Below are 25,165 nucleotides of genomic sequence, written 5' to 3' on the forward strand. Positions count from 1 at the left end.
GGAGACGGATGGGCATCAAAAGCAAGAGCATTTCAGAGCGAAGAGGCTGGAGGATGGCATTTATTTGCATTAGGGCTGCAGAAGTGGATGAAAGCTCCTGCACCCACCAGACATGATTGCTTTGGATTCGTAGGCTCTGGCCTCCTGGGGAGTTAGCTCACTAAGCGGGTTAGGGCTGCACTATGGAAGGCAGTGCCCTATGGGCAGGAAGAGCATGTGTTCTGCAATCACACAGAACTGCATTCCTCAGTCTGCCCCGAACACCTTGAGCATGTTGTTTAATTTCTCTAAGCCTCAGTTTCTTCATCTTCAGAATGGGAGTAATAGTAGTACTACAACTTAATACTGATATACGGGTTAAAAGACATAATGCCTGCAAACACTTTAAGATGGCTCACGGCAAATAGTAAGTACTTATTAAACGTTGTTGATACTGCAAGAAGCATACTATCCTCATCCTTAGGAGGCAAAGAAAGTACCAGGTGATGATGATGTCAATAAAAGAAGACCCAGCCTCCTAAACTCAAATATGTTCCTGCCCACTCCACCAGGAGACCAAAAATGGCTTGAGGTAGTTGTATTTAGCAATAAAGCGCAAATTGCTCTTATAACTGCACATACATCTTGGGTGAGTGGCACCAGCTGGTTGGCCAGTGGAAGAATAAAAAAATGTAAATACCAGCCATAGAGACACAAAATGGATTCTCTTGCTCGAGATCCCTCAGATGATAAAGGGCACAGCTGAGATTCACCCCAGGCGGCGTGGCTTCAGTCCTTGCTCTCAACCGCTGAACGACAGTGCCTCCTCATCAAAGAGAAAGAGCATAAGCCACTTTACGACTTAGAAACACCTGCTAGGGAAGTTGTCACACACTCAAAATACCAGCTGTCAGGGGAGGGCCTGGTAGCAAGAGAGTTGCCGTCAAGGCAGAGTTTCTTGTATCTTTTTCTTGCATTTCTATAGCCAAAAGGAAAAGTCACCCAGGGTTGTTGAATTCTCGGAAGGTCAGAAGGAGGGAAGAAGACAGAAGGGATAGAAAACGTGCTCCTGGTTAAGTAGGAGAATGCACAGAGAGGAGAGGCAAGGGGAAGAGAAGCCATATCCTGCCAGCCTCAGAGGTGGCTGGCTCTCTCTAAAATGGCCCCCAGGAGCCCTGTCTCTTATGATATAGCCCCTTGAGTGGGGTGGGGCCTGTGATTTGCTTCTGGCCGGTAGAATAAGGTTAAAATGATGGAATCCATGTGATTATATCACAGACTATTGTAATGTCGTGCTGCTGCAAGATCCCATCCCTTGCTGACTCTGAAGAAGCCAGGGGCCACGTGGGGAGCTGCCTAGAGTGAGAGCCACGTGAGGGCAGCCTCCAGCTGACAGTTAACAAGTAACTGAGGCCGAAACCGGTTTGGCTCAGTGGCTAGAGCGTCGGTCTGCAGACTGGAAGGTCCCAGGTTCGATTCCAGTCAAGGGCATGTACATTGGTTGCGGGCACATCTCCTGGTGGGGGATGTGCAGGAGGCAGCTGGTCGATGTCTCTCTCTCATCGATGTTTCTGGCTCTCTATCCCTCTCCCTTCCTCTCTGTGAAAAATCAATTAAAAAAAAAACACAAGTAACTGAGGCCCTCAGCCCAGAGCCCACAAGAAGCTGACAAACCATCAGATGAGCTTAGAAGCAAATCCTTTCCCAGTCGAGCCTCAGATAAGACAGAAGCCTGATGGACATCTGACCGCAGCTTCTAAAGCACCTAACTAAGCCACGACCAGCTCCTGGGCCGCAGGAACTGGGAGGCAGCCTGTGCGCTGAGGAAGCTGGGAGCTTGCAGAGCTGCTGCTCTGCAGAAACTGATGACTAACACAGAAGGGAAGTGAGGAGGAGTCCCCGACGCGACCACATGTCCTTCTGAGAGAGGAGGGGAAGGGAGAGGAAGGCTCAACGGCCAGGCCTGGGAGAGTGATCCAGGAATAAAAATGTCTCTGTTTTCTAGACTTATCATTTGATCTTTCCTTTCCTCTAAAAAATGCAGTGCTTCTGGTTTTAAAACTACATTTAAAAGGGCTCTCATTCAGTAATATTGATTTTGTGCTCTATTTTAAAGCAGATAATTTAAGCTTCATGCTTTCTTATTCAAGTTGTATTAGTAAGAATCGTTTCTTTAGTGTTACCTGAGCAAAAACTTCAAACTAAAAAACAAAAGACATGTATTCCCCAATAAATTTAAAAGCAAAATTGGCTTTGTCACAAATCCACGTCAGTGAAGGGAGTTGGTCACCTGGCACCACCAGATTCACAGAAAAGACAAATGGCAGATACGTGGCATTTGCATGCCGTGGTCCTTACAACAATCCTGACGTGGGTAAGGCAGCTGCAGTATTCTCCCCATTTTCAGAAAAAGCACCTGAGGGTCAGAGAAGGACCGTGACATACCTAAGCTTGCTTTCTAAGTGGAAGGACTGGACTTCAAACCCAGTTCTTCTAGTGGAGTCAAAGCCAGTGCTTTTTCCCCTCTAGGCCACTGCGAAGTGAGAAGTAATGGGAAAAGCCTCTGAGGATGAGCAGCGACCAAAACTGAAGAGAAGAGGAGAACAAAGACCGGCAGCGATGCCTGTGGTGTGATGCCCTGAGAGGCGTCAGCCCCACTGATTCACTAGCACAGCCTGGGGGGTAACTGGTGAAAAGGAAAGAAGAAAGAAAAACCAGACAACAGAGATGACACACGGCACACTGGCTGTGGAAAATATGAGAAGAAACACCAACCAAAACAGAGGAATTATGGGAGGCATTTGGTTATGGATTTTGCCTAAACTAGTGGTTAGCAGACATTTTCAGTAAAGGAACAAAGAGTATTTTAGGCTTTGCAGGGCATATGGTATCTTTTGTAACTACTCAACTCTGTCACTATCGTGCAAAAGCAGCCCCAGGTATTATGTAAATAAATGCACATGATGGTGTGCCAATAAAGCTGTGTTTATAAAAACAGGTCTGAGCCAGATTTGGCCTTCCAGCTGTAGTTTGCTAATCCCTGGCCTAGATAGTAGGAGCAAAGAGAAAGATGCTACAACCCACCATAAAAATTCTAGGGATAACATGACCAGTTCGCAGGCAGCACGCACCCGGGGGTGCCATTCCCATAAGCACCTCGTCTGCACAGCCTTTTGACTAAGACACTGAAGTGATGCGTTTGTTCAGTCTTAGTTTATTCAGAAGTTATTAACATCCAGAGAAACACTCTGTGTCGATTATGATTCACAGAACTGGTAAGCCCAGTCGTATCACATATCTTACATGGAAGATTATGGGAAAAAGCACCCCAATGTTCCAAAAGTAACTGCGAAGGAAAATTGTCATGAACAGAGGCAACTGAATGAGTGCTGGCTTCCACCTCTGACAGTTCCTCCCGCCGACTTTTTCTGTCCCATTTTCCTACCTAAAACCTTACTCCTCATGTAGGTGTCAATTTAAACATCTTTTTCTCCAAGAAATTTTCCTCAAACATCCCAGATGTTTGATGTCAAGACACCTGCCATACTCTCGCATGACATGAACTTCTTCATTACTCTCAGGATACCTATAATTCCTCCCTAGCTCAACGACTGCTTCCTGGCTAGACCATAAATTTTGGAATGCTGCCTTGCTCATTGCTAAGTGCAAGGAGAGCAAAGAGAGTTTGATTAAATAGAAGGCTTTGGTGTTTCAAATGACACTCTGAGCTGAGTGACTAAATATATAGCTGATTAGCAAAGCATGGTTTTGCAGAGCAACTTGGGGGCTTTTCCAACCTATACCATGTATGACGTGATGAAGATCATGTGCACGTGCCTGTAAGCAAACTGTCCCTACATTTAAACAGAGTCAGAGCACGCCAACAATTCCCACGTCTGTTAACGTAGAAGCTACAGAGAAGTTTCTCTCATGCTCATCAGTTAAACAAAGAAAATGTGGTTTCAGTTAATGATAAAATTTTCATTATCCTCGGCCCCAGCATATTCAAAGATATTTAGCTGGATAGATTTAAAACAAGTATCTGCACTATTTCCTTTTGTTTATACATACAACAAACGTAAAAGCACAAACACTCACACACTTATAGAATTGCTTGAACTAAGTGGGGGAAAAATCATATTATAAAATACATATAGTATGATCCATTTTTATAAACTAAAACAAGAAAGAATATATGCCTCCCAAAGTGATTGTACCTCTTTGAGGGATTTGGGGTTCATTTGATTTTCTTCCTTTTTCTTTGATAGTATATTCTTCTTTTCATACAATGACCACATATTTTTGTAAAGACTTTTTTAAAAAAATTTATTTCAAACAAAAATCTCTTGTTGATTAGGCAATACTTCAAAGCTGTTTAAAAGAAACATTATAGACAGGGAAAATGTGGAACAGGGCAATGCTGTTATTATTTAACACAGCTCTGCTGAGAGAGTAAAAAAAAAAATGTTTCTGACCTCCTTAAATGTTCACTATTCCTACCAATCTCATAATGATGGTACACTTTACCATGGTGAGCATCCGCAGACAAAAGCAAAACACTACCAATGCTGAGGGTGTTAATTTCAGTTTCTAACTACATTTTTACTTACCTGGAACATGATATATTTTAAGTTGGCCTAATTTCTCTCCGGTCTTAGACTATGAGAACTGCACTAACTTATCTAGCCAATTTTAGTGATCAAAATGCATGAGGGGCAGAAAATAAACTTCAAAAGTGAGATCTCTTCTCTTAAAGGTTATTTATATGGGTAGAAATTGGCAGCCAGGCATTAGGAATGTTGAAGTGGTTACTTGAAATTTATTTTCAGTGCTTACACTGGCAGTTTTAAGTAAATATACTAAGTATGTTAAACTTCAATTCATGTGATTATTGAACATAAGCCTGTGCCTAAATTAGAGAGATTACCAATTTTCCTATCTTAGAGTGTTCCTTAATATCTTATATTTCCTTTCACAAATACTCAGTGTTTAAATAATGCTTGATTTGTCAGTAATAATAGTTTCATCCATTACACATGACTTGAAGATATTTTTAAACTCCAAATGAAAATAAGATAAGACATTGTCTTTGCCTGGCCAGCATGGCTCAGTGGTTGAGCACCGACCTATAAACCGGGAAGTCACAGTTCAATTTCCATTCAGGGCACATGCCTGGGTCGTGGGCTCAATCCCCAGGGTGGGACTTGCAGGAAGCAGCTGATCTATAATTCTCATCATTGATGTTTCTACCTCTCTATCCCTCTCCCTTCCTCTCTCTCTCTAAAAATAAAAACTCAATAAAAACATTTTTTAAAAGAGAGCGATTGTCTTCAGGATGACAGAGTTGCCCTCCATGCAATAACAATTGTAAACTGTGAACAAATATAAAAATTAACTTTGAAGGCACTAGAAAACAACCAAAAGCAGGCAGAAAGTAGACGATCCACAGCCCTTAAAAGAAGGGAACCACAGTGGATGATAATTTACATTAATGCAGCTTATCTATGGGCACAACCAAGTCTGTGCCATGGCAGATGGAATTCAAGCAGCAAGCTTCAGTCTTATTGGTCAGAAAAGGGTTCTGCCACGGCAGCTGCAAAATAAGGCAGAAAATCCCCCAAATGATAAAGGGTGAATTCCCAAATTTGCAAATAAATTCTACACTTGTTGGCTACACCCAGAACTATAAAGACCCAAGGATGTGTGTGTGTGTGTGGGGGGGGGGGGGGGGGTCGGGAGGGAGGTGGGGGGGGACAGCACAGGAACAAAGTTGAAAGTTTTTAGAAAGCTGCTATATTCCAACAGCTGCCCATCTCAGAGGAGTCTGAGCAAGATGTGCCAGGTTTCAGGGGCCTGGTAAAGGCCTCAGACTTTCCTTTGAAACCATGGCTTAAGAAATAAAGACCGCCCTAGCTGGTTTGGCTCAGTGGAGAGAGCATCGGCCTGCGGACTGAAGGGTCCCGGGTTCGATTCCAGTCAAGGGCACATGCCTGGTTGTGGGCTCCATCCCCAGTGGGAGGCGTGCAGAAGGCAGCCGATCAATGATTCTTTCATCATTGATGTTTCTATCCCTCTCTCCCTATCCCTTCCTCTCTGAAATCAATAAAAACATAAAAATAAAAAAAAATAAAAAGAAATAAAGACCACTTATCTTGACTAGAGAATATTTCCTAGGAAATAATAGACAAAATGGAAATTGCAAAGCATAAAAACGAGCCTACAAAATATCCAGGTTTATTTGCCATTATTTTAGCTGTTTGCCTGAAGAAAACACAACTCTCCTCCCGGGAAACATAACAGAATCCCAAGTCTTTACAATGTAGCATCCACAATGTCAGCATACAATTAAAAATTCAGAGCTATGTAAGGCAAGTGGAAAATATAACACCATTGTCAAAGACAAAGCAATCCACAGAAACATCTACAAATAACCCAAAAAAATGGAATTAGAAGGCTTTTAAATATAAATGCTAAATATATTAAAGAATCCACAGAGAAAGCTAGATATAATGGGTAAAGAAACAAAATTTCAGTAGAAATATAAAAACTAAAAGAAAAAAACAAATGGAAATTCTAAAACTGAAAACTACAACATAAAACTTTTTTAAAGAACAGATTAGCTTAATAACAGATTGGACATAATAGTGAAAAAGGATGGGTGGACTTCAAGATATGTCAATATAAAGAATCCAGGCTGAAGTACAGAGAGAAAAACAATGTTTTAAAAAGAGCTTCAATGACCTCTTGGGGAATATCCAGTGATCTAATTTACATGCTGAAAAACAGTAGAGAATGGGGCAGAAAAACAAATGTAAAGAAACACAGCCTAGAAATTTCCAAAGCCGAACAAAAATAGCAATACATCATAGGAGGAAACTCAGTTAACCACAAGAAAACACCTAACCATGACAACCAAAGATAATAACAAAAATAATCTTAGAAGTGGCTAGAGAAGAAAAGGTATATGACACATGTAAGAACAATAAGAAGAATGATGGCAGACATCTCTTTAAAAACAGATGGCCAGGAGAAAATAAACATTTTTAAAGAGCTGAAAGGATGGGAAAAATGTCTACCCAGAATTCTCTATATAACAAAAATATATTTCAATAATAAAGGAAAATAAAGAATCTTCATACAAATGAAAATGGAATCTGTTGCCAATAGACCTACACTGCAATGAAGCTAAAGAAAGCTCTGCAAGCTGAAAAGAAGTAATACCAGATGTAAGTTTTAATCTACAGAAAAGAATGAAGAAGGTTGGAAATAGTAAATGTGCAGGTAAACATGAAAGACTTCTCTTAATTTCTTTAAGATACAGTTATTAGATCTACTTTATCAAGTATTCTATATGTATATATACATACTTTATATATGCTACATTAAAAGTATAATACTGTATTGTATAGTTTATAACATATGGATATAAAATACATGAAGACAACAGTGCAATGGTTGGGGGGAGTGTCAATTGTAACCATATTGTAGGTTTCATATTTTTATATGATGTAATAAAATATTAATTCAAAAAAGACTTTCTATTAAGGATGAATATTGAATTCTGCAGAGAAACTACAAAAACAATAATGCAAAATGATTAAAGTGGTATAACTGAAAACTTGAGACAGAAATTAAAATGTGATACTGAAATACATTCAATTAAACGAAGAGAAGGAAGAAAAGGAGATAAAAGATTCAAAAGTATTTCAAGGATGGGACATTTAGGAAAGAATAAAATGGTAAATCTAAAACCAACCATATCAATAATTATAGTAAACTAGAGGCCCGGTGCATGAAATTCGTGCACGGGGGAGGGTGTGTCCCTCAGCCCAGCCTGCACCCTCTCCAATCTGGGACCCCTCAAGGGATGTCCGACTGCCCGTTTAGGCCTGATCCCACTGGTAGGATCGGGCCTAAACGAGCAGTCCGACATCCCTCTCACAACCCAGGACTGCTGGCTCCCAACCGCTCGCCTCCCTGCCTGCCTGATCAGCCCCTAACTGCTTCTGTCTGACAGCCTGATCACCCCCAACCACTCCCCTGCCAGCCTGATCAACGCCTTACTGTTCCCCTGCTGCCCAATTGCCCCTAACTGCCCTCCCCTGCTGGCCTGGTCACCCCTAACTGTCCTCCCCTACAGGCCTGGTCTCCCCCAACTGCCCTCCCCTGCTGGCCCGGTCACCCTTAACTGCCCTCCCTTGCCAGGCTGGTCGCCCCTAACTGCCCTCCCCTGCAGGCCTGGTTGACCCTAACTGTCCTCCCCTGCAGGCCTGATCACTCCCAACTGCCCTCCCCTGCTGGCATGGTCACCCCTAACTTCCCTTCCTTGCCAGCCCGGTTGCCCCTAACTGCCCTCCCCTGCTGGCCTGGTTGCCCCCAACTGCCCTCCCCTGCAGGCCTGGTCCCCCCCAACTGCCCTCCCCTGCAGGCCTGGTCATTCCCAACTGCCCTCCTCTGCCGGCCCGGTCCCCCCCAACTGCCCTCCCCTGCAGGCCTGGTCACCCCCAACTGCCCTCCCTTTTAGGCCTGGTTCCTCCCAACTGCCCTCCCCTGCTGGCCATCTTGTGGCAGCCATCTTGTGTCCACATGGGGGCGTCCATCTTTGACCACATGGGGGTGGCCATCTTGTGTGTTGGAGTGATGGTCAATTTGCATATTACTCTTTTATTAGATAGGATAGACTAAACATTGCAATTAAAAGGCAGAGACTCAGATTACATAAAAAAGCAATAACCAACCACATACTACCTACAACAGATGCATTTTAAATGCCAAGACACAGATAGATAAACAGATGGAACAGAATACACCAACATAAACTCAATACAAAAACCAGACAAACATAGAAGCATCAAACAGACTGCCCAACCTAAGAGGGAAGGCAGGGGGTGCAGGCCGGGCTGAGGGACAACTCACCCCCCCGTGCACGAATTTCGTGCACTGGGCCTCTAGTCCTATATAATAAAAGCCTAATATGCAAATTGTCCTCTTGACCAGGAGTTCAACTGGGAGTTCAACCAGGGGGCGGGGCTGGCTGGCCAACTGCCCGTGGCCCTTCCCCCCAGCCAGCCCCACTGGGGGAAGAGAGGACCCGGCCGGCAGCCAGTAGCCACTAGGGACCCTACCTGTGCACGAATTTTGTGCACTGGGCCTCTAGTCTAAAATAAATGAAAACATATTCCACAAAGAGTCTTGTACAATATTGCTCACAGAAGTTATATTCATAATTGACAAAAATTATAATCCACCCAAATGTCCATCAATAGGTAAACAGATGAATTCATATAATGGAATACTACTCAGCAACATAAATAATCTATTGATACATGTTAACCAAAAGTATGAATCTAAAAACACCATTAAGTGAAGCGAAAGAAGTCAGACATAATACAATGGGGAAAGGACTCAAAAATAAACTACAAAACATAAATCCAAATTACTCACTCTAAAATATATGTTAAGCCCTGACCGGTTTGGCTCAGTGGATAGAGCATCGGCCTGCAGACTCAAGGGTCCCAGGTTCAATTCCAGTCAAGGGCATGTACCTTGGTTGCGGGCACATCCCCAGGAGGGGGTGTGCAAGAGGCAGCTGATTGATGTTTCTCTCTCATCGATGTTTCTAGCTCTCTATCCCTCTCCCTTCCTCTCTGTAAAAAATCAATAAAACATATATATATTTTTTTTAAACTGACAATAGCCAACACAATAGCTATCCAAATGAATTAAAATTATAAAATAATCTAATCTAATAATAGACAAATATGCAAATTGACCACACCTTCACCACGCCCACCAGCCAAGCCACGCCCACCAACCAATCAGGACGAGTATGCAAATTACCCCAACAAAGATGGTGGCTAATTTGCATATCAAGACAGCATCAAAGAACCCAAGAGCTGCAGAAGGGAGTAAAGCTTCGGAGAAGCAAGCAAGCCGGCGGGGAGGAGAAGGGAGGAGCGGAGGCGGGGCCGGGGGTGAAGGGAAAAGCAGGCGGGCTGGCGGAGAAGGCGACAAGGAAGGAGCGGAGGCGGGGCCGGGGGCGAAGGGAAAAGCAGGCGGGCTGGCCGAGAAGGCGGGGCGGGTGACAAGGGAGGAGCGGAGGCGGGGTAGAGTGCAGCAGGAAATCCTATTGCAGGATTTTTCCTGCAATGGGAACGCTAGTACCTAATAAAATGGTAATATGCAAATTACCATCACTCCACTACGCCCATGATTGGGCCGGCTGGAGGCGCAGGGGGCAGGACTCAGGGTGGCTGATTGGCTGGCGGTAGGAGAGGGGGGGGGCGGGAGGCGCTGCTTAGGCCGGCGCTGCGGAAGACGCTGGTGGCGGAACTCGGGGGTGGCCGATTGCGTGGCTGCCGGCACCAGTTTTCCGCCAGCAGCAGTTTTCCTCTGGCCACCCGCCCGATCGGAGGGCCTCCCGATCGGAGTTCCTCTCGGGGTGGCCGATCGTGCTGGCGGGAGGCGCTCTGATCAGCGGGTGGCCAGAGGAAAACTGCTGCTGGCGGAAAACTGGTGCCGGCAGCCAGGTGAAGGAAAAGTCTATTGCACGAAACTTCGTGCAACGGGCTCCTAGTAATAAAAATAATAATAATAATAATAATAATAATAATAATAATAATATATGTTAAATTCCTATTGTATTCCAGGTATAATGATAGGCACTAGGAAAATGGAAATGGAAATTTACTTTGTACTGTTGAAGAGTTCTAGTCTGGTGGATGAGATATCCATAAACAATTACCTTAATGTTAAATACGTGTTCCTGAATACAGACTGATGAAGACCTCACTTGGGGAAAATGTTACTTCTTATTTATCACTCTAAAACCATAACATTTAATATTGATGAATAATATGTATGAAGTAAATATAATAAATTCAATTATTCCTTTTGGAGGACACAATAAATTTAAGAAATAAAAACTTAGTAACAAACTGCATATAATCATGTTTCTTAGCTCAAGGAAAAACAGCACTTATCCCTTTTTAAAGAAAATTATCCCACCCATGGCAAAAGGGATTAGGCAAGATGTCTTGAACTGCCCTGGCCGGTTTGGCTCAGTGGATAGGGCGTTGGCCTGCGGACTGAAGGGTCCTGGGTTCGATTCCAGTCAAGGGCATGTACCTTGGTTGTGGGCACATCCCCAGTGGGAGGTGTGCAGGAGGCGGCTGATCGATGTTTCTCTCTCATCGATGTTTCTAACTCTCTATCCCTCTCCCTTCCTCTCTGTAAAAAAAAAAAATCAATAAAATATATATTACAAAAAATAAAAGATGTCTTGAACTACTTGCCCACATCCTCCACTCCAACCTTCTGGTCTGAAGGCTACTCAAGCTATACCTCAAAATGAAGAGATGGGCTGAGCCAATTCTCATTCTCAAGAATTTAATCATGATTATTCTCTCCTGAGCCTACTTTTTTTCCCCCAAAAAATATATTTTATTGATTTTGTAGAGAGGAAGGGAGAGAAAAACCTCGATCAGCTGCCTCCTGCACACCCCCTACTGGAGACGTGCCCGCAACCAAGATACATGCCCTTGACCAGAATCGAAACTGGGACCCTTCAGTCTGCAGGCTGACGCTCTATCCACTGAGCCAAACCAGCCAAGGCCTGAGCCTACTTTTTAAAATAATTTATTTTGAGAGAGAGAGACATTGATATGTTTTTCCACTTATTTCTTATGCATTCATTGGTTGATTCTTGTATGTGCTCGGACTGGGGCTTGAACCCACAACCTTGGTGTATCATCAGAATGATGCTCTAATCAACTGAACTACCCAGCCAGGGCTCCTGAGACTACTTGTATCCCTTACTCCACTGAAACTATCCATTTCAAAATCAACTATGACCTTCAACATTTGCTAAAGCCAGTGGTCAGTTCTCAGTTCTCACTTAGTGATCTATCAGTGGCATGTGACACGCTGACCTCTTATTTCTACTGCACCCCTTTCTTTACGTGGCCCCCAGAACACTGCACTCTGGACTGTCCTCCTTCCTTAGTCCCTCTCACTCTCCGGTGTGGGCTCCTCTTTCCTCATCTCTGCCAGTGCCCAAAGACTCCATTCAATTCTCAGGTCTCTTTCCTCTCATATAGTTCGCTCTGTAGGTCAGCAGTTCTCAACTGTTTTGGTCTCAGAACCCCTTTACACTTTTAAAAACTACTAAGGAACTCAATATATTCTTGTTTGTGAAGATTTTATCTATAGATAATTATTGTATTAGAACACTGAGGTAAGTTTTAAATATTAATTCATCTGAAAGCAACAACAAACTCATTACATATAAACATAAATAACATTTGAATAAAAACTATACTTTTCAAAACAAAAATACATGTACTTACTAGTATGTCTACATTCCCTTTGCTGTCCTACCTCATGACAGCCTCAGGAAAACACCAATGCGCTGCACTTTTTGGTATCATTATAAAAAGTTTTAACTCTGCAGACTCCAAGAACCCCCATAGGTACCTACTACACTCAGAGAACTACTTTAGGTGACCTCATCTGATCCCTTGATTTTAAATACCATCTCTTCTAGGACAACTCTCAATTAAAAAAATACTGCTGGGCTGAACTCTCTCGAACTCCAGGTTCAAATAGCCAAATGTCCCACTTGGATATCTTCCAGGCTCTATTTTAACTAATAAAGACGTGACTCCCATCCTCCACACAGCGTTTTCTTCCTGCACTTTCCTCCATCCCAGGATATAATAACTAGTTTGCCAGCAGCTCAGGTCAGAATCTCTGAAGAAATCCTGAATGTCTCTCTTTCTCTCAAATCTAATCCATACCAGGTTCTATCAGCTTTTCTTTAGAAATATATCCAGAATCCCACCACTTCTTATCCCTCCACTACTCCTTTCCCCTAGTCCAAGCTTGCATACCTTGGCCTAGACTTTGGCAATAGCCTCCTAACCAGTCTCCATGCATCCTTTTGTATCACCGTATAGTATACTCTTCACAGAGCAATCAGAGGGCTTTAAAGCATAAGTCAGATCACATCATTTCTCTGCTTAAGACCTCGGGTACCTTCTCATCTCATTCGGAGCAAAATCTGGAGCTTCCCTCACGTCCTACAGAGATACTATGTGATCTGGCCCCAACTTCCTCTCTGAATCTGTATCTTTCAACTGCCCACTCATTCACTCCACTCTAGCCATACTGGCCCCTTTGCTGTCATCCATACAATGTCACCTCAGGGCTTTTGCAACTGCAGATTCTCCTGCCTGAAACACACTTCCTCACACAGCCTCAAACTGAGGCTTGCTCCCTCAGTCAACACCCAAACACCACATCAAAGGTGCCATTCTCACCATCAGTCCGTACCCTGTCCCTGCTTTATTTTTCTTCCTAGAACTCGTTACCTGACATGTCTGTCTGATCTTTGTCTGTTCTCCCCCAGCCCATAATGAGAAGAGGGACTTGTTCAGCACTGGATCCCAGGACATAGAACAATGCCTACTATATAGTAGGTGCTCTGTGCATATCGTTTGAGTGGCTGAACAGAGGTGCCAGTCCGGGTAGCATAGGGAGTCGGAGGTGAAAGTGATGAAGTAGAGAAGCAGGATAGCCATATGCAAAGCAGCAGAAACTCTAGATATGGTCGCACCACGAAAATAAAGGCTATGAACAAAAGGAGATGAGAAATACTGTTGGATAGCACCACTACAGAGGCCAGAGAACTAAATGATTACCAAACGCTTATTTATTTCAAACAGTAGCACTTAAAATTCACTCTAAACATGCAAACATTTGGGGAAAGACAGGGTTTCCCTTGAATGTCACCTGAATCAATTCAGTACACTCTTACACTCTTTATATACTTAAATATGTTTAATCTCTGCTTATACAAAAAAAGAATGGATGGCCTATACAGAGGAAAATGACTAGTCTTCTTTTCAAACTGTCAGCCTACACACTAACTTTTTGGTCATGCGCACAAACTGGTTCCAAGAGGGAGAAAGCACTTCGGTAGTTCCATTAAACTAGGTTCTTACTGGCACCGATCTGCAAATCACTTTGGTCAAACATATTGGGAGAAAAAGATTCTATAGATGAGCTATTACTTACATAATCTTTGTTTCCCATTATGGTTTCTTTCCCAAATTAATACAGGTAGAAATAAATATATATAGTCAAAGCAAAAACACCCAATACATCTTTAAAATTGATATAAAATAATTATCAAAAAACTGCCCAATATTAAAAACCCCTGAATAAAAAAGAGAAAAAGACTTATCAAAATTAAGGAAGCTTTCCTCATTTTACTAAAGGATTTCTTTTTTTTACTATATTTTTTCTTGTTGATAGTATTACAGATATCTTCCATCCCCCCCCCGCCCCCCTCCTCCCAGCCCCTACCACTCCCACAGGTCTTCACTATAAAGGATTTCTTAAGGATCTTTTAAAATTAGTGAACTTTGTCAACCTAAATTTATTCAATTTATTAAAAATACCATAGATATTAGTTTCAGAAATGCACTCACTGCATGAAAAATACAACTGTGATGATAAAAAGAAAATACTAGGGAAAGTCTGTTCTCAAATTCTGAGCCCAAAATAATAAAGAGTGAATGCTTTGAAATAAATAATTTAAAAGCCTGAAAATTATTTATAACATGGGTTACAAACTATTTTCCTTAGAAACTATTTCCACCAATGCCAAGTCAAAGTAAACAGCACAATATTTTAAAAACAAACAGCGATTTTCAAGGCTAACTGTGCAGCTATGTTATGCTAACATAGTTTGCAAAATTAAAACTTCCAAACACAGCTACTCAAAGAAATCATAATAAATAAACCCCAAGCCCTTCAAATATTAATTTTAAAATTTCTAATCATAATGTGGTCTTATGTAAGTGTGCAGCTGACAAACTGTGCTACTAATCCAGCCAGCATACTTACCATAGTATGTTTCTGGTTCCTTCCATGCACTACATACACTACAAATTTTCAAAACCTCCATCTACCAATCTATACTGACGTTTATTCCACTTGCTTAGCATCATCATATATGCTAAAAACTGTCCATTAGTTTAAGTCATGCCAGATATATTGCTGTTGCCAGGACACTGTGTCCTCATGTAGCAATGCAGACTGAGGGATGGGCCAGGAAGGGCTCTGTGGGAAAATCAGCAGCCCAGACAGGACAGCAGGTCCTCCTCTGCAAAACCAATCCAACATGGGTTCTCAGGAAACAACAACAAAAAGTTGGCAACAGTCTGTGATTCACTTAGGTTACTGAGTGGCACAGGTACATGCTACCTATTTCTTCTTGGGTCTGATTTAATTTTGCATCACTGGCATCCTCTACTTATTGCAACTCTTTTCACTATATCCCACTAATTCAGAATCAAATGAAATAACACTGAATTAAAGGACCAAGGTACATCAGAATCTCTCAGGACATCATCATATAGACCCATAGCAGATAGCACATAATAAAAAATATAACAGCCTCCTCATAATGAAGCAATCAAATCTTACTTAGAAGGGTAAAATTATATGACTTAGTAAAATATTAGGCAAGTAATTCATTAACCAAGTCAATGAAGAAAAATCAAATCATTTTAGTTTTTGTGTGTGAATTTTTGTGTTTATTTTGAAATCATTTCAGACTTTAAAATGTTGTCAAAATAGAAATGTGTGTATACATACATGTATATATATACACATAGAAACATATGTATACATATATACACATAGAAATGTGTGCATACACACACACACACACACACATTAAATACCCACACACAGAGCCAGAAACAGTAACATAATTCTGAAAGTCAGGAATATACAAAGATACACTCAGAGGAGTGACACCGTGTCCATCCCCCCACCTCATTTCCTCCCCAGCCATTCCATTCTGTTCCAATCACCCATCCTATGGTTTTTTTCTTGCACAAATGAGCAGATACAGATATATTTTGTTTTATCTTCTTTCTCACATAAAAGATAGCAAAGCATATATATTCTTCTGTACTTTATATTTTTCACTTTAAATATACCCCTAGAAATCATCCCATACTTTCATTCATAGAGATCATCCCTACTAACCCTCTATTGTGAGATTGTACCAGAGTTCATTCTATCACTTCCCTACATCTAGGTATTTAAATTGTTTCCTGTATAAACCAATCTCATTTTAATAAGTAATGTTTCAAAGACATCAAGGTTTCCGCCAATTCAGGAAGCATATTACAAGTAATTATTCTCCACCTCATTCCTGACCTCATCCAACTGTTTACAGCAAACATTCAACTTAAAAGGGGAGTCTGAGCTTGTATCTCAGTTTTAAATATTTTTTTTACTAGTATGTCGGCTCTAAATGTCTTCCCACCTCATCTATTAGAAGCCCCTACTAAAACAGATAAAAAAAACAAACAAAAAAACAGGTCCTCCGCTTCTGCAGAATGACATGATACATACCTTAAACTGCTCTCCACATACAAATATCTACAGAAGAGAACATATAACATTTTTCTAAATACACCCGTGAGGTGACAATAAAGTAAGAGAAAACGAGGGAGACTGGGAAGTCGGAAAGCACCTAGATGAGCCCTGGCCACCCTGAACTTCCAGTTTCTCTATCTTCAATTTCATTTTTCCCTGGAGTGGATTTAAATTTTCTTTTTATGTGCTATATGCTAGCAATTAATTATTATTTTTAAATTCAATTTTCACAAACTACTTTAAAAAACGTCATCTCAGTTTCCACCACTGAATGCTGACACCTTGAGAAACATCTTAATTCCTTAGTTCCTACAGAACACAATTTTGACAGAGGAATCTCATGTTTTCTCAGAATTCTTTTAAGAAAGCTGGTAAATATAATAATATAGGTAGTACAAGAAGTAAATAGTCAACAAGAGACAGGTTGTACATTTTAGGTCAAATTCAAAATAGTGTTTCCTACTCTGAGACACTCTGTCACCCCATTTCGTTGTCTTCACAGCATTTATTCAAGTCTGAAATGTTCTTGTTTATATACACCTCTTTCTCACTTGTCTCCCTGAACCACCCTGCCCCACTCCCATTGGACTGTAAGTTCCTTGAGAGAAGGGATCTTGCTTGCGTTGTTCACTATTGTAGCCTAGTATCTAGAACAGTGACTGGCACAAAGTAGAGATGCTCAATAGCTCTTCGATGGATGGATGGATCTGGATAATGGTGCAAATGATGTCACAGACACAATCAAATTGTATTAGGAATATAAAAGTCCACTCCTCCTATCTCCTATGCTGGCCTCATAATCAACTGAGAACGTATCAATACAGGCATCAGAGCCCATGTTTTAAAAAAGGGCATATTTTAATAATGTCTCATACCAATAATATACTCTCAGTATAATTATGAAACAGTTTCATTAAAAAAAAAGCCAGTGCATCAAAAGCCAGACATCCACTGAAGGTCACAGCATATGAAATAATGGGTGACCATGACCTTGATGATATAAGTTATTGAGGAGATAAAAATTAAAGGCTAGCCCTGGCCAGGTGGCTCAGTTCACTGAACATCATCCATACACTAAAAGGTTGTACACCAAAAGGTTGCGGGTTTGATCCACGGTAAGGGTGCATACAGGAGGCAACCGATCTATGTTTCTCTCTCACTCTCATTCTTCCTCTCTCTCTAAAAAATCAATAGAAACATATCCTCAGTTGAGGATTTAAAAAAAATAATTAAAGGCTATAAAGCAAGAAAATGAAGTAACCATGTAATTGACGTGTAAGGGAATGGGGTGAAGGGGTCAAGGAGACAAACAGGTCAAAGCTTATGACTAATAGGCAACCAGTCAAGCCAATACAGCAAGCACCCAACCAGATATGCCTTGACATCCTCCAAGGTAAGAGTAAAGCCAATAAATAACAGCTGATTTCAGAATAACAGCTGACACGCATTCACTGAGCTTTGATACGGACTGCCCCATTCCCAGAAAAGAAGGCAGTGAGGTCCTGGCCAGAAACCTGTTATCACTTTCATCCGCTCAGAGTCCAATGTTGCCTCTATCACCTTTATTGTCTTTCAGGCATAGGAAGGACTCGAAATGGGCTGAGTCAGAGCTGCTCAAGGAAGCGTTGAGTCACATCTCACTACACAGTCAAGTTGAGAGAACAATAGCCACTAGTGTATTTGAGACCACAGGGTGGGTAATGCCCAGAGAACGGCTGGACTTGACTTAGTACAGCAGAGTGGGTCACACTACATTCAATCCAAGCTCTAAGTTATTACATACCTCCAACAGCTACTGTTCTGCATTTATCAGTAGTTTCCTTTAAAATTATTCTCATGTACGCTTCCTGAGGCAGGGTCTTGTCTTCTATTTCATAAGCTTCCCAACCAGACACTTTTGTGCCTCCCAAAGAACTCAATGGTGTACCTAGAAGAAAAGAGCAATTTAAGCTTAACCACTTCAAAAATGAAATCATGAAATTCTAAAGCTGAAAGAGACCTTACAAATCCAGTAGACCCCACTATACATAACAGTATTAGATTGGAAACAAAAAATTCACAACTGACCTCCCCACCTCCCACTCCCATGTGTCTTCCTTCCTTCCTCTCTTCCTTCCTTCCTTCCTCCCTCCCTCCCTTCCTTCCTTCAGCTTTTTTGTTGTTCTAAAATAGACATAACATAAATCTTACCCCACCTTTTCTTAATTAAAAACTAAAGTCCATAACCCTCTATCACATAGAGGTGCTTGCTTTATATATTTACCTACTAACATTAATTGTCAACAAGTAACTGATTTTCACAAATTAAGTATAGCATCTTCAATAGGAAAACAAAGGGTAACTACTAAGATACCTTGTTTACAAGTTGACTGATAAAAAAGATGGTCATTTCTCTAAGACCCAAACATTATCCTCATAAATGATACCTTTTATAGTTACATGTTGCATAGCCAGGAAGCTAGAGATAATATTTTGCATGTGACAAAGAACAAAGAGGTAATTGTTCGTTTAGTCCCTCATTTATACTTACTTATACTTACATGTGAATGTGGAATCCAATGGTAGCTAGCAAAATAGTATTTTATTTTTTCATGTTTAATTTAATCAGTAACATTCTATTTTTTCTTCTAGAATAACCTATTAGAGGTGAGTTCTCGATCCTGTTCAGGATCATATAAACCATGCATCACTGAGTACCTGACGAAAGCTAAGCCTATTCTACTACCACTCCAATTCAAGAGGATCTTGAACTCTTTGAAGCCTAACCCTAGACCCCAGGATAAAAATCGTAGGGACTTCTATGTACCAAACTGAATAGCTGATATCTTGAGCCAACTAACAGTCATAAGAGAAAATGATTCTTGGAACAACAACAAAACAAACAAACAAAAAATCATTCTTGATAGTCCCTAAGGACCTAGTCCAACCAGGCAACCCCTCGTTTAATAATTCTTTATCCTACTGGTCAGAAATAGTATTATACTGTAAATTAGGGGTGGGGAATGTCCAGCCAGCTGGCCAAATAAGACCCATGAAATCATTTGATCTGGCCCTCCAAGGCATTAGGGGTGAGTTAATTAAACGTTAACCAACTATAACAGGCTAATTTTTAAGTTGATAATTTTGTATCATAAATACAATAAAATTCAGTTTATTTTGAATAATGAAATGACGTTTGGGAAAGTAACATACTAATACAGATGGCCCGTGAATGATGTCATAAATACCCAAATGACTCTTGACAGAAAAAGGTTCCCACCCCTGCTGTAAATAATCAATATAATCACAAAGAAAGCCACTGTCACAAGAAACTAAAAAGAACATAGGACTCTCTTGACATTTTATTAGTTTACAAGTATTCAATTAAAGCTTAAGAGTAAAATATAGATTTAGATAAAAGAACATCATCTGATAATACCGACATATAGTATATACACCTAATGATAAATCAAGGGGTTCCCTCCAAAAAAGTATCTCAGGAAATAGAGTGTCACTAAGTCTCATATTAAAAACAAAAATTTCAGTTTATTTTGAATAATGAAATGACGTTTGGGAAAGTAACATACTAGTACAGATGGTCAAGAAGTACATGAAAGGATGCTAAACAACATAATCAACAGGGAAATGAATATCAAAACCAAATAATGTATCACCTCACACCTATGAGGATGGCCACTATAAAAACAAAACAAAAAAAAACACAGAGAAAATAACAAGTGTTGGCGAGGATGTGAAGAAAAGGAAACCCTTGTGTACAATTGGTGAAAATGTAGCCACTATGGAAAACAATATGGAGGTTCCTCAAAAAGAAACAAAGAACTATCCCCTAAGATCTAGCAATTCCACTTCTGGATATATACACCCAAAATTGGAAGCAAGATCTCAAAGAGGTATTTGCACACCCATGTTCACTGCAGCTTTATTCAAAACAGCCAGGAGGTAGAAGCAACTTATGCTAAGTAAAATAAGCTAGTCACAAAAGCACAAATACTTTAAGATCCCACTTAGATAAGGTGTCTGAAGTAGTCTAACTCTTAGAAATAGAAAGTCGAATGGTGGTTGACAGAATCTGAGAGCAGGAGGGAAAGAAGAGTTGTTCAGTGTGTGTAGAGTTTCAGTTTTGCAAGATGAAAAAGTTCTAAAGATCTGTTGCACACAATTCGAATATAATTAACACTACTGTGCTATATACACTTAAAAATGGTTAAGATGGTAAATTTTATATTGTATGTGTTTTTACCACAATAAAAAATAATAGGGAGATTATCCTGGATTGTCTAGGTGGGTCCAATGTAATCATAGAGTTCTTAAAAGTGAAAGGAGACATAAGATGAGGTCAGAGTAAAGCAGTATGAGATGTAGTTGACCTGCTATTGTTCCTCTAAAACGGAGGAAGGGGACCGAGAGGCAAAGAGTGCAGCCAGCCTCTAGAAGCTGGGCAAATCAAGGGAGGATTTCTCCTCTAGACCCTCTAGGAAGAAATATAGCCCCATTGACACCCTGATTTTAGCCCAGTGAGACCCGTGTCAGACTTTTGACCTATAGAACAGCAAGATAATAAATTTGTATTGTTTTAAACAATAAAAAGGGGGGGGGGCAGTTAGAACCCGATCTTCTCCCTACCTTGTAGAGCCAGACAAGTCATCCCTACTCCCCTAACAGGAGGCAGTTTACTCTCTGGAGAAAATGATACAGCAAGACTTCAGATTCAGAGATGTCAGATAAGGCTGAAAGGGAGTCATTAAGATATCAGCATTTGCAGGCTGGGATGATGAGACCTCTGGCTCCTTTCCCTCTTCTGGCTCCGCCCAAATCCCCATAGGCAGGGTTTTAGCCTTTTGGAGAAACTGAAAGATCTAAGAAAAAAAGACCTGCAGATTCTGAGATCTAGGAGTCACCAACTCAAATGCCAGGTCCCTGCCCAAAAACCTTACAGTGAAGCCCACGAGGTAACAAATTTCTAAATATAAACAGAAAACTAAATCTTCACCATTCATTTGAGAAATAATCTACCATTAAAATCAGGGACCAAAACAGGCTGATAGGAAGAGGAAACACAAAGGAAAAAGTGCAAAGAGCACAAGAAGACAGCAAAATAATTCAATTCAAATTCTCAAAGGAAAAGAGAAAATATTGCATCCATGAAATAAGAACAGTCTTTTTTTTTTTTACTTCCATTTTAGTCATTTATTCAAAATATTGTCCGGGGAAGCTAACATGGTTGGTAAAGAAAATGGTATATAAACCATAAATTGGGTCAAAAATCTAGGAGCATTCTATTGGCCATGAAAGCACGTAAGTTGAATCTGTTCCAAAAAGACGTGGCCACAATTGTGCTTATAGCAATAATACTCTAAGAATAGTCCTATTTTTAAAAAGAAAATATTCAGAGACAAATTTTAAAAATTAATTTGAAATTACAGATATCCTAGCAGAAATTACAAGTTCAATAAATACTAAGGAAACCTCTCACAAACTAGAACAAAAATGCAGAGATGGCCCTTGCCAGTTTAGCTCAGTGGATAGAGCGTCGGCCTGAGGACCAAAGGGTGCTGGGTTTGATTCCTGTCAAAGGTATGTACATGGTAGCAGGCTTCTCCCCAGCCTGGGCCCTGGGTGCAGGAGGCAACCAATCAATGTGTTTCTTTCACATCGATATTTGTCTCACATTGATGTTTCTCTATGTCTTTCCTCTCTCTTCCACTCTCCCTAAAAATCAATGGAAAAATATCCTCAGGTGAGGATTAACAATACACACACACACACACACACACACAAAATGCAGAAATTGAAAATAGCTAAGAAAAAGACATTAAAAAATTAGAGAGTTAAACCAGTAGGTCCAAATATACAACAGACAGACTTGCAGAAAAGAGTGAATAAGATGGAAAGAAAATTATTTTTAAAATATTACAAGAAAATTTCCCAAGTTGAAGAACATGAGTTTCTTAATTGAAAGGACTGCGAGCATCAAAAAAACATACATGGGGATAAAGAAAAGAGTCAAACATTTTCCAGAAAAATAACACATCTAATACACAACTGATTGTGAAGCAAAATGGCCTGAGTCGTTTCAATGTAAGTATCACAAAGTTCGACCATGAACAAAATATAGTCATAATAAAGTAAACATTAAATACGTATTTAACCACAGACTGTATCATGACTGCACCCAGAGAATGGGAGACAGTAAGAGGAGGGATGTACTGAGAGGAAAAGGTTGTATATGAGAGGTAAGTCCTCAGCAGAGAATCAGTCTAAAATTTATACAGAAATCAATAAATGGCACTTAAAGCCTACACTGTATTACTTAGAAATAGGTAAGCGAACACCAGAAAATAAAACTAAGAGTTGAAAAGTGCTATCTTTGGGCAAAGGAGTATGGGAGTATAAAACAGGGAATGGCTATAATGGTATTATTTTAATTTTAAACAGTGTGCATGCAATTACCTCAAAATAAAATAAGTGAACAAATGGAAGGAAGGAAAGAAGAAAGATTTAACAAAGAAAATCTACAAATTGTCACACAGTGGAGATCTTCAATGTTCATCTGCATAGAAATAATGAAAATATCAAATATGTATATAAAGAGTTAGAAAAACTATTCTGAGGTAGAAAAATGCATTAGTTTTAATATTGTTTTATATAAATGTGTGATTAAATACACATACAAAAGTAATTAATTAAATCATATAAATATGTTTGATTATTACATCTATATCCCCAAACCATTCCTTGTAAATTGGCCACAAAAATTGTGCAGTTCTTTGCAGTAGAAAAACACGGGAAATATAAACCAAGCATCAAGGGTACATAAAGAAATTTAAAATTCATTTACCTGATTTGTGTTATTTTTCTTCATTAGCCTTCTTTCCAATCTAGGATAAAATAATAAGTAAATTAAAGTTCTTTCTTCAAGTAATGAGCTGTTTATAAGAAAAAAACCCTAAAATCCAAGGCAGCTATTTTTCACTTTTTGTTCTCTATCCATTGAAAAAAAGTATTCTTTCCTACTTCCCAGATAATTTCTGACTGCCATGGTATTCAGACTAAGGTTTACAGGGCAAACCAAAGCAGAAGCAAGCATGTGCATATAATGCCAATAAAAAATTGCACACCAAGTACATCTAATAGTATAACATGAGTTTTAAAATCATGTACTTATGAATTATCTCTTATCCATTCAGGTAAATAACTGCTAATTGACAATATAGAGAAAGATAAAGTAGCAAGAAAGTACATTTTTCAAACTATAAGAATTAAAACTGTAGGGTGAAAGGGATAGCAACATGTTTACATTTTCGTTTTTACCAGAACACAAGAACAAGTGGAACAACTAGAGTCCATATACATACATGTATGACCCAAGAGCTTATAGACTTAACCCACATCACCTTCAAGGGTTAGAAATGCTTCCTCATTTACTTTCATGAAAGACATCCTCAACTAAAAATGAAATATGACCCTTTGAAAACATGTATGTGAAGATCAAGTCCACTTAACAACAGGGACATGTTCTGAGAAATGCGTCAGTTGCGAATGTCACAGAGTGCATTACACAGACCTAGGCCACATGGACTGGACTGTCATTGTGTGCACTGTACCTTTATAGGCTGGCAGCACAGTCGGTGTGTTTACACCAGCACCACCACAAACAGGAGTGATTGTGGTGTAATCCCTGACAGCTGGCTTGTCTTTTTGGCACGCAAGTGTCAGATTTAAGCTTTGATGGCCTGGCCCAGGCCTCCACTTCAGAGAGGCAGGCCTTCAAGGGAGCCTATCTCAGATCAACACATTGCAGCCACAGGCCACAGGACTAGATAAAAAATAAAATTAACAAAACACAACAAAACAACCAGGCCGCCTCCTTGGTTTTAGAGATCTTGGTTGATTTAGATAACTGACCATTTGAAATACTTGTTTCTCTCTCTTCCTGAGCTTTAACTCCTGCTGTTATGTTTTAAATTGACCAATAAAGAGGGAGCCTATGAAACCCCAGACCCCATCCTCCTACCCCAATAAAAGCAGAACCTCAAGCTCAAGTACTCTCTCTAACCTCAACCTGGCCGTGTACCTCCTGGAGTGCCTTGTGGGCTCAAGTAAGAAACACTTTCTCCAAGTTTCCTAATGGTTATTGCCAAAGGGTGTCTTACAATGTAAAAACCACAAGGGTCAGTCAGTTCAGTTGTAACCCTGGTTTAGGAAGGGGGGTGTTAGTGGGAAGCTCACTGGGCCCTCAGGCATTTGTAGAGATTGCTAACACACTGAGATGGCACAAAACAGTAATTTTCCTAAAACATTAGAATGGTTACCACCTCACTGGGCAAAAGGAATCCACCTCCATTATAATCTTATGAGACCACCATCCTATACACAGTCCAACTGAAACATGTTATGCAGCATGTGACTGTAGTTGTAAAATATATAGATGTGAATTATGATATCTGCAGAAAGAGCAGTTCCCTTAAAAATTAAGAAACATTTGTATTAATGGATGTATTACAGACAGACAGAAAAAGACAGAAACCTTGGCTGGCTTCCTTAATTTCCTACAGTGAACACATATGTGGGACCACCACTGTTCCCCAGAGGACACCACTGCCCTGACTTCGAATACCACACTAGTTTTGCCTGTTGGAAAAGGCATTATTTTACAGGGATCTCTCTGACAGTCTAAGAGTCCCAACATCTGGGCCCAAATAAAATGCTTTAGGGAGAGAGAAGCAGG

The 25,165-nt window shown here is 40.3% G+C and overlaps 1 protein-coding gene across 5 annotated transcripts in view; it reads right to left on the minus strand.

The window, feature by feature from the left end:
• Positions 1-25,165, minus strand: part of SGMS1 (sphingomyelin synthase 1) — a 253,701-nt gene that overhangs the window by 92,138 nt on the left and 136,398 nt on the right. For 4 of the 5 annotated variants that reach the window (XM_079793330.1, XM_079793325.1, XM_079793326.1 and 1 more), the window contains 2 exons: positions 23,276-23,315; positions 18,221-18,364 (listed from right to left, as the gene is read on the minus strand). The gene's annotated coding sequence lies outside the window, so the exon portion shown is untranslated. The remainder of the gene's footprint in view (positions 1-18,220; positions 18,365-23,275; positions 23,316-25,165) is intronic. The other variant, XM_079793327.1, reaches the window with a different exon arrangement.

Source organism: Cnephaeus nilssonii (genome assembly GCF_951640355.1).
Source record: "Cnephaeus nilssonii genome assembly, chromosome: 16".
Taxonomy (NCBI): Eukaryota; Metazoa; Chordata; class Mammalia; order Chiroptera; family Vespertilionidae; genus Cnephaeus; species Cnephaeus nilssonii.